General features: G+C 37.5%; 1 long non-coding RNA gene across 2 annotated transcripts in view; it reads left to right on the top strand.

Moving 5' to 3' along the window:
• Nucleotides 1–17,443, top strand: part of LOC107708360 (uncharacterized) — a 36,094-nt gene that overhangs the window by 7,812 nt on the left and 10,839 nt on the right. The window contains exons 2-4 of one of the 2 annotated variants that reach the window (XR_001636353.1): nt 14,118–14,228; nt 14,317–14,445; nt 14,571–14,647. This is a non-coding gene — a long non-coding RNA (uncharacterized LOC107708360). Of the gene's footprint in view, nt 1–14,117; nt 14,229–14,316; nt 14,446–14,570; nt 14,648–17,443 lie in introns of those variants that run through there. The other variant, XR_001636354.1, reaches the window with a different exon arrangement.

Raw genomic sequence — 17,443 nt, 5'->3', positions numbered from 1 at the left:
ACTGTTGGCGCAAGCTACATTAAAGTGATTATAACGTTTTGAATATGGATATTTTTCTTACAAAAATGCATCGATTCGCTACAGGAGGCCTTTGTTCACCCCCCGGAGCCGTGTGAGACACTTTTTTTATGGATGGGCACTTTTTATTTAACTTCTTTTGGACTGATGCATGCAACACCCGCTGAAAACTAACCCTTTCATGTTTTGGAAACTAGGGCGGTTTCACCAAAACTGAAGTTGTTTGTGATTTTAACATTATGTTTGTATTTTTGCCTTGTTTATTGACTGGTAAATAATTTATAATAATTATTTCTCTACTTTTCTGTATTTCACTTCTATAGTCTTGTATTAAACTAATTCATTCTTGAAACTTGTAGAAAAGCATGTAGAAAAGTAGGGATGCACTGATGTTAACATTTTGGTCAATACCGATTTGATGCATTACATTTAAGTGACTAAGTTTAAGTGACCATTAGTTAACACCAAGGGTATCAAATGTACAAATATGGGTAAATTAGCATGCACAATTAAGTTTGATATCAGCCTAAACTGATAGATTAATGATCTCTTAAATAAATTAATAATATTAGCTGATAACTCATGTGCTATCGATATACAGAGCCATTTCTGTGCATAGATGTACTAGGCCTAGAGTGTCACCAACTGATGATCAGAAATACAAATATTTAGTCTATGTTGAAATTATATTGCCTATTTTTAAAAAAATAAATGACAGCAAATAACACGTGACCTCCAAAACTTTGGTGGTATTTAATTAAAACAAAAACAAAAACAAAAAAATCTCAGTATGAAATATTTCAATAATCATATCATTATTTTAATCAAATTCACCATCTCAGTTGTATGAAATTGCATTAAATTCTAAAAAGTTTAAATCATACTGCAAATGTCATTAAAACCTTTCTCACTCAGTCATTTTCTGACTGGTCAGACACTGTCCTGCGGATATAGTGCATAAAGAATGAATGGGAAGAAGAAGGGGGAATTAAATTGGTGAAATGACGCTGGTCAAATTTGAGTTATATTGGAGCTTCTACTACACACTACAACTCTTGTTTTTACAAAATGAAATGCATTTTAGGTATTTAAAATAATTTTATGCCCAATAAAGCCGGGATATTTTGGAAATCATCACAAACTTGCTGTATAAATCCTGATCCTGACCGGTTGTCCATATCCGTGCGTTCCATGTACCCCTATCCTCTGTGCCTTAATGGAACCCACTGTGAAAGTAGCTACAAAACACAGTGAGAGGTTAACTTTAGGAGGCGGAAAGAGGAGGTGGAAAAAAATTAAGACTGTGCTTCTTCTCTTACTCCTAATCCTCTGACGCAGAGCAGTCACAGGTTTTGACAGCACACTGTAATGACCTAAACTACTCTCTGTGGGGGAGGCAAGAGGGGTTGTAAGGGCCGTGTGAGAAGAGAGGGGAGAAAGGCATGTAGCCTGGTTGAAGGGGGTCACAGGAGTCAGGGGAAGCATTCAGGGATTATTCTCTCTGGTTTGGTGTGGTGATGCTCCAGTGCCACTAGGGGTAGCAGACACACACATTTGGAGTGACTGCTCCAATCGTCCCATGTGTTGAGCATCTGCCTTTGTGCTTCTATACAGCTTCTGCATCATGACTCGTTCAAGAAATTGCACATTTGTAATTTTAATTAAATTAACACTCCCATTGCGGTTCAGTTTTTTTTCTTTTTTTCTTTGCCACAGCAACTTGTGAAAAGTCTGTGTGATCCTTTCTGTCTTCTCAGGATGTGGTGTCATTTTCTCAAGGCTGTTTTTAATGTGCTCAATTTTAATCGTTTCACTCAGCTTTAGTCAGTGGACAAAGCTGATGTGTGTAACCAAGGTGATGGGGTGCGTTCGATTGGCTTGTGTTTTTTAAAACAGTCTCTGTGTTGACGACAGCTCTGCAAAATCACAGACACTTTAGTGCGTTTGTGTGTCCCATGTTTCACACAACAGCTGTGTCACACTTAGAAATATTCACGCGTCATACAATCTTTTGAGAAGAAATCATTAGAGACATGAAGTGAAATAATGGTAAGATGTGCATAAGCACATTTAGAAAAAATGTGGCAAATCAGTGTATATTTAAAAACTGGTTGGTAAAAAGGTATAGGGCTATCAGACTTTAAGTTTTTATGTATATATATTTTATTTATTATTATTACAAGGTCAGTAAGCATATTTTTAACATAATAATGAAACATCAGTTGTGGAGTGATTAAACTTTGTTAACTTAAGTTTGATAGATAATTTTCTCAATATATATGTGACCTTTAGATCACTTGTTTTTAGTTCAACAATGTTTGTTTATATTCTATAATCTAATTTTCTGTAGGCAATATCACACAAGTAAGAGTGCTGTTGTTCCAAATATATATATAAAAAATAAATGGCTGATATTCAGAGCGACAGCACATTTACAAATATAATTATATGCCCCTTAACAGTTACTGAATAACCTGCATTTTATTGGCAGCTACTTTGTCTATTTTCGCTTTGCCAATGAAAAAGTCCCAGAAGAATATTGTGCATTTCCAGAATTAATCAGTTGAGCGAATCAGTAGATGATTCAGTGACTTATTCATAAAAACAATTGTTTAGTTTCTGAATACATTAGTGTTGTTGAATGACTGTTGAATGAATAATTCAATGACTCACTTATAAAGACAAGTCATTGTCGCATCTACTGGCATAATGTAACCTCATAATGTAATCCTTATCACTGTGTATCAGTACTCTTAGAACTTACCTAGTTTGGACACATTTTTTGAGTACCAGCACTAACTGTTGTATAAAATATAGTATAACTTAATGCATATGAATAAATAATTTTAAGCACAAATCGCTTGTTTTTTTTTTGGTAATTAGAATATTTAGTTTGCTTTCTATTTCTTGTATGCACAGCTAAAGTAAGTTAAGCCAGTCTCTGAGGTCTCTTTAAAACTGTGCTCTTCAATAATGGCTGTTCCATTAGTGTTTTTCCTAATGAACTCTACACAGGCATTAAAAACCCACCCCAAATGACCCGAGAAGCCAGACGGTGACAGAAATAACAACACCTCACTGGGAAAAGCCTGTCAAAACCTTCATTTAATTCCACACTCCTCATATGTGAGTATAAACAGTAAGCACTTGTGTTCAAAAGTGTGTTTGCCGTTGCCTAAAACCGTTAAGCCAGTCTCTGAGGTCTCTTTAAAACTGTGCTCTTCAATAATGGCTGCTCCATTAGTGTTTTTCCTAATGAACTCTGCACAGGCATTAAAAGCCTGCCCCAAATGACCTGAGAAGCCAGACGGCGACAGAAATAACAACACCTCGATGGGAAATGCTTGTCAAAACAAATTTAAATTCCACACTCCTCGTATGTGAGTATAAACAGTAAACATTTGTGTTCAAAAAGTGTGTTTGCCCTTTTCTAGCAGTTTAAGCAGACCATTTAAGACTCATGAGTTCCCATCCAGTGCTAACGGGTAGAAAATTGTTCTCATATATGTATATTATATTTAAAGTCATGACGGGAGGAATGATTCATCACCCTGAAGACAGTCAGAGTGGAGGAGCAGAGTGCTGTTGGGTGCCATATTTTTGGCTAATTGGACAGCATGAAGCATGTCCTGAAAATGTAATGTACGTAATGTGGGCCACCATCTAATTATTTAACCACCAATCTTGATGTGTTTGACGCCTGAGGCTTATGCATTAAAAATTATAATGAAAAAGTTTGCGAGTTAAAGAAACAAAATATGGCTTATAATTGTAAAAATTCATAATAAATGATTTAATTACATTCTGCTTTATCACATTCCAAACAGCGAGACAGACTCAAAGGTGAGGCCACACTGTCTGTGCAGTGGAAATTAATTTCCACACTAATTCTATCAATAAACAAAAGCTGGGGTGTGTAAGTTTAGCAGACACATGAAGGATCTCTGAACTCGCTTCTCTCACAGAATAAGTGTCTCTCCACAGAATGCCATGTTTAAACCAGCCTTCAATTCAGAGATGTTTATTATTTTGTGAATCTCTGATTTGTTTGTGACTGGTTTTTTATTTATATCTTTTTATTATTTATGCGGAGACGAGAAGCTAAAGACAGCTTGTCAGTGGAAGATGCCTGTGGGATGGCACATATAATTCCTGAACAACACACAGTACCGTCGCAAGGGCTGCGCCAAGTGTGCGACCGCACAGGGCCTCGCTCCTGGCCTGCATTTTATGTCATTTATATCTAATTTTTATTACTGTTTTCCCACCCATTTTGTCCTTTGAAAGACTAAAATAGTCATAGCTGATAGACAGTATAAGACTCTGTGCATAAGAAAGAGGAACGCTGTTTGTTGTTAGGGTGACAAAAAGTTTTAAAAGTTAAACTTTTAGGCTGGTCTGTCTGCCTCAGTGGTCCAACAGCGCTCGTCAATGCCAAAATGATCGAGATGGCCAATCAAATGAAAGAGTTTGCAACAAGAGTTTGTGGAAAGATGTAAGTAGTACTGTATTAAAAAAATGTTTTACGATAGAAATGTTCAGCGACCAACAGTAATAGACTATCTAGTGATGCAAACTACTCAACTTTTTATGAAATTTCGCCGTTTTGAATTGAAAATATGCGATCATGATTCATGTAAATCATAAATGAACGTGACTCCTATGTGTAGGTTCAGTAATTTCACTTTAATGGCAATAGTTAGTTTCTTTTCTTTCCCATTAAAGTAAAATAACTGAACATAAACATAGGAGCCTGAGAAAATAACCATTTTAGAAGAAAATTTTAGATGGCACTTAGAGGCTTTTGCATCTGAACTCTTCATATATAACTACAAACCAATAACTTATTTTAGCATTCTTATTTACTTATACAGTAGAGATTGTATTCATATCACTGGCCTTGTATTCAGTCAGAGATCAAAGACCAGTTACATGCATGGTTAAAAAAAGTGTGTAAACTTAATATTCAATTGCCAGGTTGGATGGAAGGATAGATATATACATCAGATAATGCTTAAGAAAACGATCAGATATTAAATGACACGCTTCCAAAGTATTTGAAAGTCAAAATACATTTTAAACCATATTTACTTTCTGTATTATTGTAAAAGTTTTGTCAGTGTATGTAATTTAAAAAATAAATAAAAGAAAAGAAAAGAAATTACTTTGGCTTTGTAGTCTTGGTAATTTGGAAATTGCTATGTTAATCTTTCTACAAGACCACATTGTAAAATGCTAAATTTAGTATAAAGTTGACAAAAAAATAGTTTGACTTATTAATATCTTCTGTGAAATGCACAAATAGTGTATATACTGCAGTCTTTCTTTTGAAAAATGATGTTATGGTTTAGGATAGTAGAATGGAGTTTAGTGTCTGAGCCATTGAGGAAAACCTGTATTTGTCATCATTTATGCCACATGTGAAGCAAATGCAGTGCAGTCAATCAGATTCTGAGTAAGACTATTTCATTCAGCTCAGTTTCATCCTTTTAGACTGCAGCTGAATGTTGTGTTTTGATTTGTTTCTGTGAGAGATAAGGAATAATGCACTATTCAGGAAGCTCATTGCTGGCACAAAACCATGACAACCCAGGTCTTAGTGGCAAGTCTATTGTGTTTTTGGAGAAACATCTCATGCATTCTTGCTGTTCATTACGCAAACAAATAGCAGTCTAAGTCACACTCGCAGAATGTCTTTCTAGGGTTGACCGATTTAGCAGCTGCTAGGTAATGCACTTAGAAAGTCATTTGTTAAAATCTAATTGATGGCTATACCTGCACCTTCACTCACGGTGTCTGGGCAGGGCGGTGTTGAACTGCAGCAGATGCTGGCGGCCTGTTAGAGACCTCCACCCTATTCAAGGTGCTCCAGCAGCACAGCGCATCCACAAACACACACCAGAACATATGCACACTGTACATATGCTCACACACCTGGGTGACTTGACCATATAATTAGTTAGAAAATTAGCTACCGGCTTCATCAGTATTGAAATGCAACCATGAAAGCCTGTGATCACTTTTTAATGTATTTTATTAAAGCGGTCATATGATGCGATTTACATTTTTCCTTTCTCTTTGAAGTGTTGCAAGCTCTTGGTGCATAAAGAAGATCTGTAAAGTTGCAAAGACTAAAGTCTCAAATCCAAAGAGATATTTTTTTATAAAAGTTAAGTGTCAACCACGCCTACCTAAAACGGCTCGTTCTAACACCGCCGCCATGCCGTGGAGACGCTGTGTTTCGTTGTGAAAGCGAAATTACTTTGTTTCTTTCCAAGAGGACGATATTTGCTTCGTCATGCCTGGAGCTGATCCGTGCTGGTCGCTGAGGAAATACATCAACTTCGTGCTGTGGATCGCCGGATCGGCTTTCACCGTGGACGAAGCGGAGTCCAGCCCGGGGTCTTCACATGTGGTTGCTGCAAGGCCGCCGGCCACTCCTTCGTCGAATCCGCTGACTGCCGCTCACTCAGCCTGCCGGCCGTTCCTCACTCTAGCCGCCGGCCTCCGCTCACTCAAGCTTGCCACTGTGACGCTGTGTTCCTAAACCCTCGCGGTCTTCCTCTGAGTCCGCACTTTCGTGACGTAATGCCACTTTGACTGTCGGGTAGAAGTCTGCTGCGGAGCTAGCCCCAGTGAGGGCTCGGCAGAAGTGCGGATCGAGGGCGCATAACGGCCGCAGAGGGGGCGCTCGCGAGCACCCTTCTGAATGCTAATATGACGAATGGGACACCCTATGGTCTCGTGGACTTAACGGACACGCGCACGCGGCGGCCATTGTAAGTCCATAAGACCGCAAGTGCACATGAAGTGTTCCATTTGGGGCAGGGCCTGTCTCGTTGCTCCGGCCTGACATGGCATCACAGTATGGTAGGGGTGTAACATTTCCGTCACACGCTTGAGGTATTCGGCCAATCACAACGCACTGGATAGCTGGCCAATCAGAGCACAACTCGCTTTTCAGACCGATGAGCTTTGTAAAAATTGACGCGCAGAAAGGCGGGGCATAGAGGAGAAACAATAATGTACAGTATGTGGGAAATAATGTTTTTTGAAACTTAAACCGCATAAACATTTCATTACACCAAATACACAAAATAATGTTCTTTTTAGCAACATCATATGGCCCCTATAAAGGAGTTTTTCAGGAATTGATCCCTATAGAACCAGTGAGCACACTAAAAAAGAGAAAAACTGTATATAAATACTATATACTGTATGTGTGTATCTATGTATGTATGTATATGTGTGTATATATATATACACTCACCGGCCACTTTATTAGGTACACCTGTTCATATATATATATATATATTTATATATATATATATATATATTATACATACATACACACACACGCATGCATACATGTATATAATCAATCAATATATCAATATTTATATTTAATCATTACATAATCAATCAATATTTGATGCTCAAGTAACTTTTTTAAAATAACCAATAATCAATTTATATTCTCTTTACATAAACCATAATACTTTTTCAGCATACTTTGAATAGAAAGTTCAAAAGAACAGCATGTATTTGAGACAGAATTTTCTTTCTCTCCTCTCCTCTCCTCTCCTCTCCTCTCCTTTTACTTTTTCAACTGAACTGAACTGAACATGAATATTCCCGGACCATAGTTTGAAAACCCCTGCTTCAAATTTACTTTATGTATGTTCTGTACAGTTTTTTTCGTTTTTCGGATTTCTTTTATGTAATTTATTAATTTTTATTATTTTCATTTCTACTTAAATATACATAAAACACATTTCAAGTTAATGTAATATTAATGAACAATAACATTAAAATTGAACAATAGTATATATCTAGGTGAACATTAAACAGGCTGAACAAATGCAGTAAAAATTGCTCATTGTTAATGCTGTTGCATTCACTAATGTTTAACAAATTAAACCTTATTAAGTGTAAATATTTCTTTATTATTAAATCCAATTTTTTCTTCATTCTTCTTACTTTGACTTCTTTTCTAGTTATTGTAATGTGTTTTTTGTTTTTTTTTTAATTTGGGGGCTTAGAGTCTAGGTGGAGATTTAGTAAAGTTAAAAGATCCCTTAGCTAGAGGAACTACCTCACAGTTAATATCTTTTAGAAGACTGTGTGATTGAGCTCTCATAGCCTGTTCGTGTGTCTCCCACCCTTCACGGCCGTCACCCTTTGTGTGTTTCATTTGCACCTCTCAAGCTGATGGGCTGGGTCTGTCCTACAGGGACATTACCTGATGATCAGAACAGTAGCTGTGTTCTCACTTAGCTCAGTTTGTGTTGTAGAGGTGTGTGTGTCGAGTGTGCGAGTTAACATTAGCGAGCCCATTTAAGCGAGGGCCTGGTGGCATCAAAATGCGCCCATGGTCTGCGGACTCCACCGGCGGGTAGAGTGAAATCATTTCACATCAAAGCAATCACCAGCAGAGCCTGAGGTGCCGTTCTCACCAACAGAACTGTGACACACCAGGCACCATCGCAGCGCACTCAATCTCTCCTGTCGCCTCCCAAAACCAGGCTGTCACCCCCGGTCACACATGCCTAGCATTAAACACATGCTCTAACACATACACACTCATGCAAGTAAACCCTCCCGTCTCTCCTCTATCAGCCCTACAGAGCGAGTGGCTAATTACAAACCTTACTCCAGGCGATCTGGAGGCTTGCACCCACCTCAGAAGCTTCCGTGGCCTGCTGCTCCGTGAGTCCGACCGCAGGGAGATGGAGAAATGGAACTGTCAGCCTGGGTGCTACGCTCACACTCTGGGTGCAAATAGGATGAAACTCAGCACCATCTCTTGGGAGGCTGTACACATAAAGTGTGTGTTATTGTGATATTTGTGTTGCGTTTCAAGGGAAAATTAGTTGATGTGTATCGCAGCAGCTTCAATGACCCTTCCACCCAGTTTTATTTTGCACCGATATGCACACACAAACCGTGTTGGGGAATAACTAACCTAACTAAATTGTTTAGCAGCATGACTGCTGCTCACTATAGCTTTTCCAGCATTTGATTATTCTTTATGTAATGTCACATTATGAGCAAGCTGAGGTAATCAAACACACTTTCGTCTCTCTCGCTCTCATACTGGAACAATAGATTCATTGTTTTGAATTGGATTGTCCAAAAACAGGGTCTTCTATGTAGCATTTGTACATTCGTTCAAATGGTTGTTGTAATTGTACAGATTTCAAAAATAAGATTTACTCCCTACTAGGTAGTTCTTATATAGCCGAATATTTAGTTAATCAATATATCTTTTAATTAAGTTCACCTGTAAAAAAAATTCCGTAAAATTTACGGTAAAAACCGGCAGCTGTGTTTGCCGGAATTTTAACGTAAAAAATACGGTAGGAACATTTTAGGTTTTACAGTTTTAACATAAATTTACGGTTAAATACCGTAATTTCATTAACTGAAATAATGTTAATATACCAACTTATTGAAGTACTGAAATCTGTTTTGTACCTTTGTAATACACTGATAACCACCAAATGCAGGTGGTGATGAGAAAGTCACATGATGAACCAAAGCCCATCACAAGCAGCTTTTAAATAATAACATACAGTATATAGAAGGTGCACAGTGTCATTCACACAAACGCTAAACACTGAAATAATGCAATAAACATTCATTTAACAACATTAGGTGTAACACACAACCCTAATATACAAAACTGATAAGAAAAAACTAAGAAGAAACATAATTATTTCAACAACAAATAAAAACATCAAATTTGAAATGTAATGCAGGGAATTCTGGGAATGTCAATTTACGGTTATTCACTGTAAATTATACAGTCTTTTTCACTTCCAAAAACGGTATACTACCGTAAAATTACATGTAATATCCAATACAGTTTTTCACCGTATATAGTAGGGGAATTTACCGTAAACCATTTAACAGGTTTTTACTGTAGCATTTTTACAGTGGATTCGAGTGTTTTTAGATTTTAGGGCTGTACGATTAATCAGAATAAAACTGAAATTGCAATGTAGTTTGTCAAATAACGAAGGTTATTATTATTATTATTATTATTATTATTGTTAAGAAAAACACAGCACATGCAGTATTTTCACAGCCTTTTGCAATTTGATAATTGCTTAATTAATTTAATTAAATACATGTGCAGCATGTTTCATAATAATAATAATAATAATGAAAATGCAGCCCTACAAAAAAGCACAGCAGACCTGGAGTTTCTTTTTATTCATTTTTAAATTTAATTTAATAAAAAAAAAATTAATAAATTTTTTAAATCACGGTCAGTATTCAAAATTAGATCACAGACATGCAGAAAATTGCACTTGGTACATACAGCCCTATTATTTATATATTTTTAAGTGATTTGTGGTTTCAGTGTAAATTTATCAGTTCAAATTTGATGTTATCACCCTAGTTTGGAATGTTTATTCATTCAAAAACACTTGTATTTGTACCAGAAAACTATGATACTGAAATACACCATAAATTATGTAACTAGTTACTTTAAAAAAAAATTTGCCCCCTTACTTTCAAGGTACAGTAGTTAGCTACTTTTTAATTAGTATTAGCTATAGTGTAGCTAACTGCAATTTCGAAAGTTTACAGTAGCTTGACTCTAGTTTAACTACTTCACATTATGCTTATATCTTTACAGTTTCAAGGTAGCTTCCCCAACGCTACAGTACGTCCACTGCATACACCAGCTACGATATGCTACTTTTGTCTGCCATCAATCATGTACAACTGGGCTTCGGGAATCTCATTTTTAACAAGTGACCAATGGGACTCATTAAATAGCTTTTACCAGAGGGAGACCAGCAGCAGAAGATGATGATGATGAGACTCGGATGTAATGAACTGGCTTTGAATTAGCGCAGTTGCAAGCAGGTCAACTAGCATTCATGTGCGTGAATGGCTGGAAGCAGAAGAGTCAAGCTGATTCAAACTGAGGGACACCACGAAAAAAAAGGAAAAGAAATAATAATAAAAAATAGGTTCATGACGCCCTTGGCTGGAATTGGAGCTTAATGTAATCTTTTTAATAGTGGTTTAAATGACTAGAGGCTCATATTTACCTCTGGACAGCAGACAGCTGGTTTGACAGGTGCTGGCAGCAGTGCTACGCCTGCATAATCAGTGTCCGACTGGTTCAGTCACACTTTGGGTTTATGGAGAGCCCTGTCAGACACTGCCATGGGCTGTCACCATGATTGCTTTTGTCAAACCAGACATCGCTAAGATTTCTGGATAATGATAAGCTCTTTGAAATCTCAGTATGCCTGTGTTGTCTGACAGGCCGACGGTCCGGTCACTGCTGATTTTGTCCAGTCAAACGCATTTGTTAACCTATGTTTTGCAGGTGGGGGCTGTTGGGACGGACGTCATTGATGTTATTTTAAACCATTAGTGTGAGTTTTTGAATCAGACAGGACGTTTCTGACATAATGAGAGAGAAATTCGACAGCCGAGGTTGTCTTACAGCACCCTGGTCTCTTGCTCCGGGCACCGACTGTCATTAGGAGTCCAGAGAGCCAGTTGTACCGCTGGTCACCCTGTTATTAGCACTCGTCTGATTACGTTTTCACATCGTTCTTCATCTTTCCTGTAGTTTTACCTCACGACTTTGGTGAGGTATCATTAGCCGTGCTGAACTACTGACTTCAGTTCTGTGATTGACAGCCGGGTCGAGTCGTCTAGAGGTTTTCGTATCTCGCGTCGGCGTGCTACCTGCCGCTAATGGCAACGTTCCCCAGACAAGGGCTCCTGAATTAGCATCTGCCAGTCTGGGAGCAGGTTTGCGCTAATCAGCCTGGGATGGGGAGGAGAAGGAAAGGAAGATTTAAATGACATCTTTTGCAGTCAACAGGAGAAGCACATGAATGCAGGGTGTCCTGCCATCTTATCAAAAGACTGGAAGGCTGGAGATCTGACAGAACCCCGCACACCTCGGAGACTCCGCGAGCACATCACCAATTAGGATTCTTTAATGATTTCTTGTATTAATAATAAATGGCCCGGGTTTGGGGAGGGCGTGTGTTGGATATGAGTGTGTGTGAGCGCTGAATGTGTGTATTACTTCATGCGTAAAGGGCTGAGTTTCATAATGGTGTCAGTGACAGTTTGTGGCATTTGTGGTTACCCCTCTGTCCTAATGCAAAAAGCTGTTAGACGTCTCTGAGGAAACTGACTCCACATTGGGTTTCAGCTGGAAATCTGAAGAGTGGAGGCTCGTGAACTGCTGAGGTGGATACCGGGAAGCTGGGGCTGCTTCAGTAAGACATTTTCCTGGAAAAAGGTGCCACAGCTGAAACTAGCTTTTGTTGTGACCTTATAGAAAATATTAATCACTTCTGCTGAACACCTGGTTGGCACTGTTGTTGGTGCGCTGTTATACTGTATTATTATTATCGTGATTAAAGACAAACAAAGAGGCCCTAAATTAGAAGGATGCACATATGGAGACGAGGAAAAGAAAATATTAAATACTCATGTGCGTTGTAGGGTTATATAAAAGGAAAATCTTCTTTTAGAGTGTAATCTGCAAAAAAGTAGGTCGACTCGGATCAGCAGATAAATTTATTGTGCAAAAGTTTCCTTCAGAAAAAAACAATGGACCGGTCTGGAAAAGAATGCGATTGGGAAGCAGTATCCCTCAGAGACGAACATTGGTCATTTTAGCTCTTTCCTTTTCTTTTTTTAGATTGGCTCTCTCTGTGTATATAGTCAGTTAGGTTTCCATCCACATAATTTGTATGCAAATGTTGTGATGTTGTTTATTAAAAGTTTGCTGGATGGAATTGCCAAGAAGCAATTTTAATTTTCAAAATATGAATTAAAACACTTTAATATAAGCTTAGAACTGTTAACATAAGTTAATGAATTAAATTTTGTGAAATAAGCAATATTTTTATAGCATTTATTAATCTAGGTTAAAATGAATTTCTACCTATACTAATACAGTTTTAACACTTCAAATTAAATTGAGCAAGCATGATAATGAGTAATAATGTCATTTAAATTTACCCAGATTAATAATACTTACCTAGATTACATTTTTGTATACCTTTTTATACTTCTATTTTTTATACTTTCATTTAATACTTTTTTATTTTATAAATTATATTTTTTATGCTTTTTATGCAAAAATTCTAGTAGCAAATCATGTGACTTTGTCTTAGCAAGTCTTTCATACATAAGAAAACATTGATCTGGCCATTCTAAAATGCCAGAGCCAAAGCCTGTCATCAAAATGATTGGCTGCTATGACCTCCTAGAAATGTCTGACATTCTGTCGCTCCCAGACATGTGTTACTGGTCACTAACAAACATTGTCTAGTTTGTCAATTTCACTGCGTTTTGTCTGCATGCACTAAACCGTAAGCGTAATTTATTGCATTTAATAAATGAACCATAGTTGCATTTGTGCCAGTTTCCCCAGAAGTGACAAATTTGTTGTCTTGTACACATGGGATGGTGCTGGCTTTGCAAATTGTATTTGCAAATGTTTTTGCATGAATTAAAATTGCAACTTGAGAACACATGATTATGTACAGTATTTAGTTTGCCATTCTCTCCTATTTGCATAACAGAAAGAAGATCACACAAAGGCCCTGAGCTGAGAGGAATGATCTGGTTGGGGTGCCCTCTGGGTGATTTGTTTTGGCAAGAAGCGTTTCTTTGACATGTGTATGTGGCCATGGTGTGTCGGCTTGCAGAGGCCACAGGGTGAGGTGGTGTGATGTATTGAACAAGACTGACCTTGGGAAGGGTCTGGCTTTCACTCCACAATGCTCTGACCCTGCTCTCTCCCCAACGTTGGCTGCCATCATAACGAGTGCACTGAAAAATGACTGGATGGTGCTCTACTCCTTTGTCTCTGTGGATTCATATTGCTTCCAGGTCTGCTGTATCTTTGCCATGTTTTGTTTGGTTATGCAAACCTGGATACTAGTTCTGTCAGCTGTAGTCAGCAGGTCATATAGCTGATAAACTGACACACAAATTAAGTTTTTCCAAAATGCTCTGACTCCATCTGACATTCGTTCTATTTTGGGTACGACGGTGTCATCCTATTTTCTCAGTCTCGTATCCGATTTGCTTTGCAGTGTCAGAGGAGCGGGCCTCCCCTGAAGCGCTGCTGAGTATGGAAGCCTGCTTGGCAAGTGGAGATAGTGGCCATGTTACAGCAGGGGGTTCACAGAGTCAGCAGTCTGGAGGTTACTTTCATTATCAGTCTCTGTTTGAACATCCTTGGCTCCAACTTAATCTGAGTTGTCACAAATGCTGTTTTTAACACTGCCACAGAGAACAAAGCAACATGCCTTGGGTTCTGTGACCTGCCTGGCTACAGCAGATGTTTGTGCAGTCCCTGCTCAACCGTAAACTAAAAGAAGTGGGAGAACCAGCACAAAGGATATTTCTCATTGTTTACTAGTAAGTAGTCATTGAGGTGACAGTTTTATGCAAATGAATTTAGAGTATGCTTAAAGAAAAAGTTTATCCCAAAAATAAATATTCTGTCATTACTTATGTGATTATTTATTTTTGGTCCTTTTTAGAGCTTGACAGTTGTAGCTTCAGCTGTAATTGACCTCTTCGTTACTGTTGATATGTCCGACAAGCCATCTCACACCACACATCATGTTTTCACGCAGTGAAAAATACATCACGGAGCAAAGAGGAAACTGAAAACATGCTGATACGCAAGTGGAATGTACAAAACATGGTGAAATAAATTTTTAAGTAAATATAATGGGCGGTATATTGGGCGTCACCAAAAATGATTGCGGTCATGTACATATATTGCGCGACAAGTCGATATATTGATTATTGCGACAGGTCTATATACAAGAATATTTAGTCATTTATTAAGAAATTCAAACAATAAATACCATTTTGTGGCTCTTTAATGTGTCATGACAGACCTCAGTTCAAGCAGCACGTGAACTGATCATCTCTTCCTCTTTACTAGTTAGGCCTATAGCATGAAATAAACAGGAATGAACACCAGAAGTGTGTAGAAAGATGTCAATACACACCATTTTTCAAGGTCAGGTCCGCCGACGTTAATCTACTCTCCTGTCTGGTTTGTTTGTTAGACAAAAATGGCAGATTCTGCGTTATGATAGGTCAGATTGCCTGTCAGTCAAACTCCCTGCGAAGGGTCAATTGTATGCCAGAGATCTGTCTCGGTTTTACAATTCATTCAAAAGCACTGGATTTTATTTGAGTACTAATTTAGAAATATTCATAATCATTCTAAACATACTCAAGACTTTAGTGTGCATGGTCATTAGTATAGGCTTAAGATTGTGACTGAGTGACACCGATTGAAACATTCTCTGAAGGTTTCTAATAAAGGACTTTGTCTACTAATATGTCACTCTGTTGACATTCATGGCTGACTCATGTTCAATTTGGTCAAATAAATAAAATTTATGGGTTACTTTGACAATTGATGTTCCCTATAATATCCATCACAATAATTTATATGAAAATGCAAATGTCCAGACTATAAATCTAGTAAAGAAACATCGATTAGTATGGGAGTTAAAATTACACCCTTGTCTGGACAAGTAAGTGACATTTTCCAAATAACTTTTGAATTGTCTAACCTCAAAAAGTCTCCTTCTACCATTGTGACAAATGATACCTGCCCTGCTTGTCAGGCTTCACTAATTGATCCTTTTTAAAATCATTAGCTTGCAAAGCAAGCTTGAAATCCCCATGGTTCAGAGCAAATTAGTTGAGGTGTCTCCCCTCTTCAGCACATATTACCATTATGACAAGTCTTACCATCATTGGTTTTTGCTTCCACAGCTAACACATATCTGCTGTATTTTTAAAATTGCCATAAAATCTTAATGATGGGCTTAACTAATCACTATTTGTGAGCTAAACAGCACTCACACTGACTTTTGGATTCTGGCTGACAGTTTCGTATATCTACTTTACTGTCTGTTTTTTTTGTTTTTTTTTGTGAAATGATACTCATACTGATAGCTTTAAGGGGGGGAAAACTCAAGATAGACTGTGCTATGAAAAAAAAAAAGCTAATTCTCTCTATTAAGTGAAATTTAAGTATGATTTGCTGACAGTGGAGGCTACTGTTGTTGCCATGACAAATATTGCAGAGAACAGAGTGAATGTACTCCATAGAGACACAGGTGTCAGGTAAAGGCTGCTGGGCTGTGATTCACAGAGATGTTTCCTTTGTTGATTTGGACATGCTCCCTGCAGATAACATTTGTAGTGCCGATTTTCACATTTTGTGTCATTCTCTTTTAAATAATAGTACAACTAGCATAAACTGTGCTTTTATTATAGGAGTGAACCAACTCCAAGATAAAGCTTCGAGGCTCTCCATGCCTTATATTTAAAATTCATTTTATGTAAAACTCAATCAAATAATAAGAGTACAATACAGTTCAATAAATACAAAGACATTTATATGAAAAATATGATTTTTAATATTATTATTATAAATTTTTTTTGCATATTTCTTCCCAGAAAGCCAATTGATGCAATTATTCCACATTTTTGAGTGTTATTTTTCACAGTTTGGTTATTGAAACTTGCTTTTGGACCAGCCTTGACATACACAATGCTGCTGCATGACTTATTTATTCATCTAACGCAACTTGTGTTCATTTCATGCAACTTCTTTGGCTGTAGTAGTGTCATCTATAAAGATTTTAAGTGCAATAGTGACCATTTAGCAAGTATGTTGTTCAGTTGTTAATGAGAAGACCGTGGTCTTGTTCCCTGGAGGTTTCTGTTTTTATGCTTGTGATTTTCTTCTTCGAAAGGAGTTCTTCAGAGGTGATAACTGCGGTGTGGGGGGAAAACTAATGATCTGCCCTGCCAACTCTCTGGACCTTGACTCATATAGTAGATGCAGTGCAGGCTGCATTTTTTCTGTTGAACAGATGATGTGTTGAGGTCATTGGCTGTGGCTTTGTCTTAGCAGTCAGTTTATGCCTTAAGTCGCCTTTGGCTTTTTATGGCTTTTTTGGTAATGAGCAGGAAATATACTGCTATGATGACAAAAAAGTATGTGTAAACATATGGAGAAGGTTACTTTGGAAATGTAATAGGTTACAGATTACAAGTTACGTAACGTAATGTAACTATTTCAATTGCTTTATTAAAGTAATGTAACTGTTTACATTTGATTACTTTTCTAAATTTCTAATGAATGTTTTCAACTGTTAATCATTTTGAAACATTTAAACCAGGCAGGGTTAACCTTACGGTAGTACTCATCACTGATTACTGTCAGACTTTCAAAATCCTTCATTACTTGAATTAAGATGATAAAAATGTCATTTTAAAGGGGTCATATGGTGCGATTTAAATTTTTCCTTTCTCTTTGGAATGTTACAAGCTCTTGGTGCATAAAGAAGATCTGTAAAGTTGCAAAGACTAAAGT

The sequence above is a fragment of the Sinocyclocheilus rhinocerous genome, unplaced genomic scaffold (assembly GCF_001515625.1).
Source record: "Sinocyclocheilus rhinocerous isolate Xijiao unplaced genomic scaffold, SAMN03320098_v1.1 scaffold1243, whole genome shotgun sequence".
Classification (NCBI taxonomy): domain Eukaryota; kingdom Metazoa; phylum Chordata; class Actinopteri; order Cypriniformes; family Cyprinidae; genus Sinocyclocheilus; species Sinocyclocheilus rhinocerous.
The sequence above is the reverse complement of the archived record's forward strand: the minus strand, read 5'-3'. Positions and strand labels throughout refer to the sequence as shown.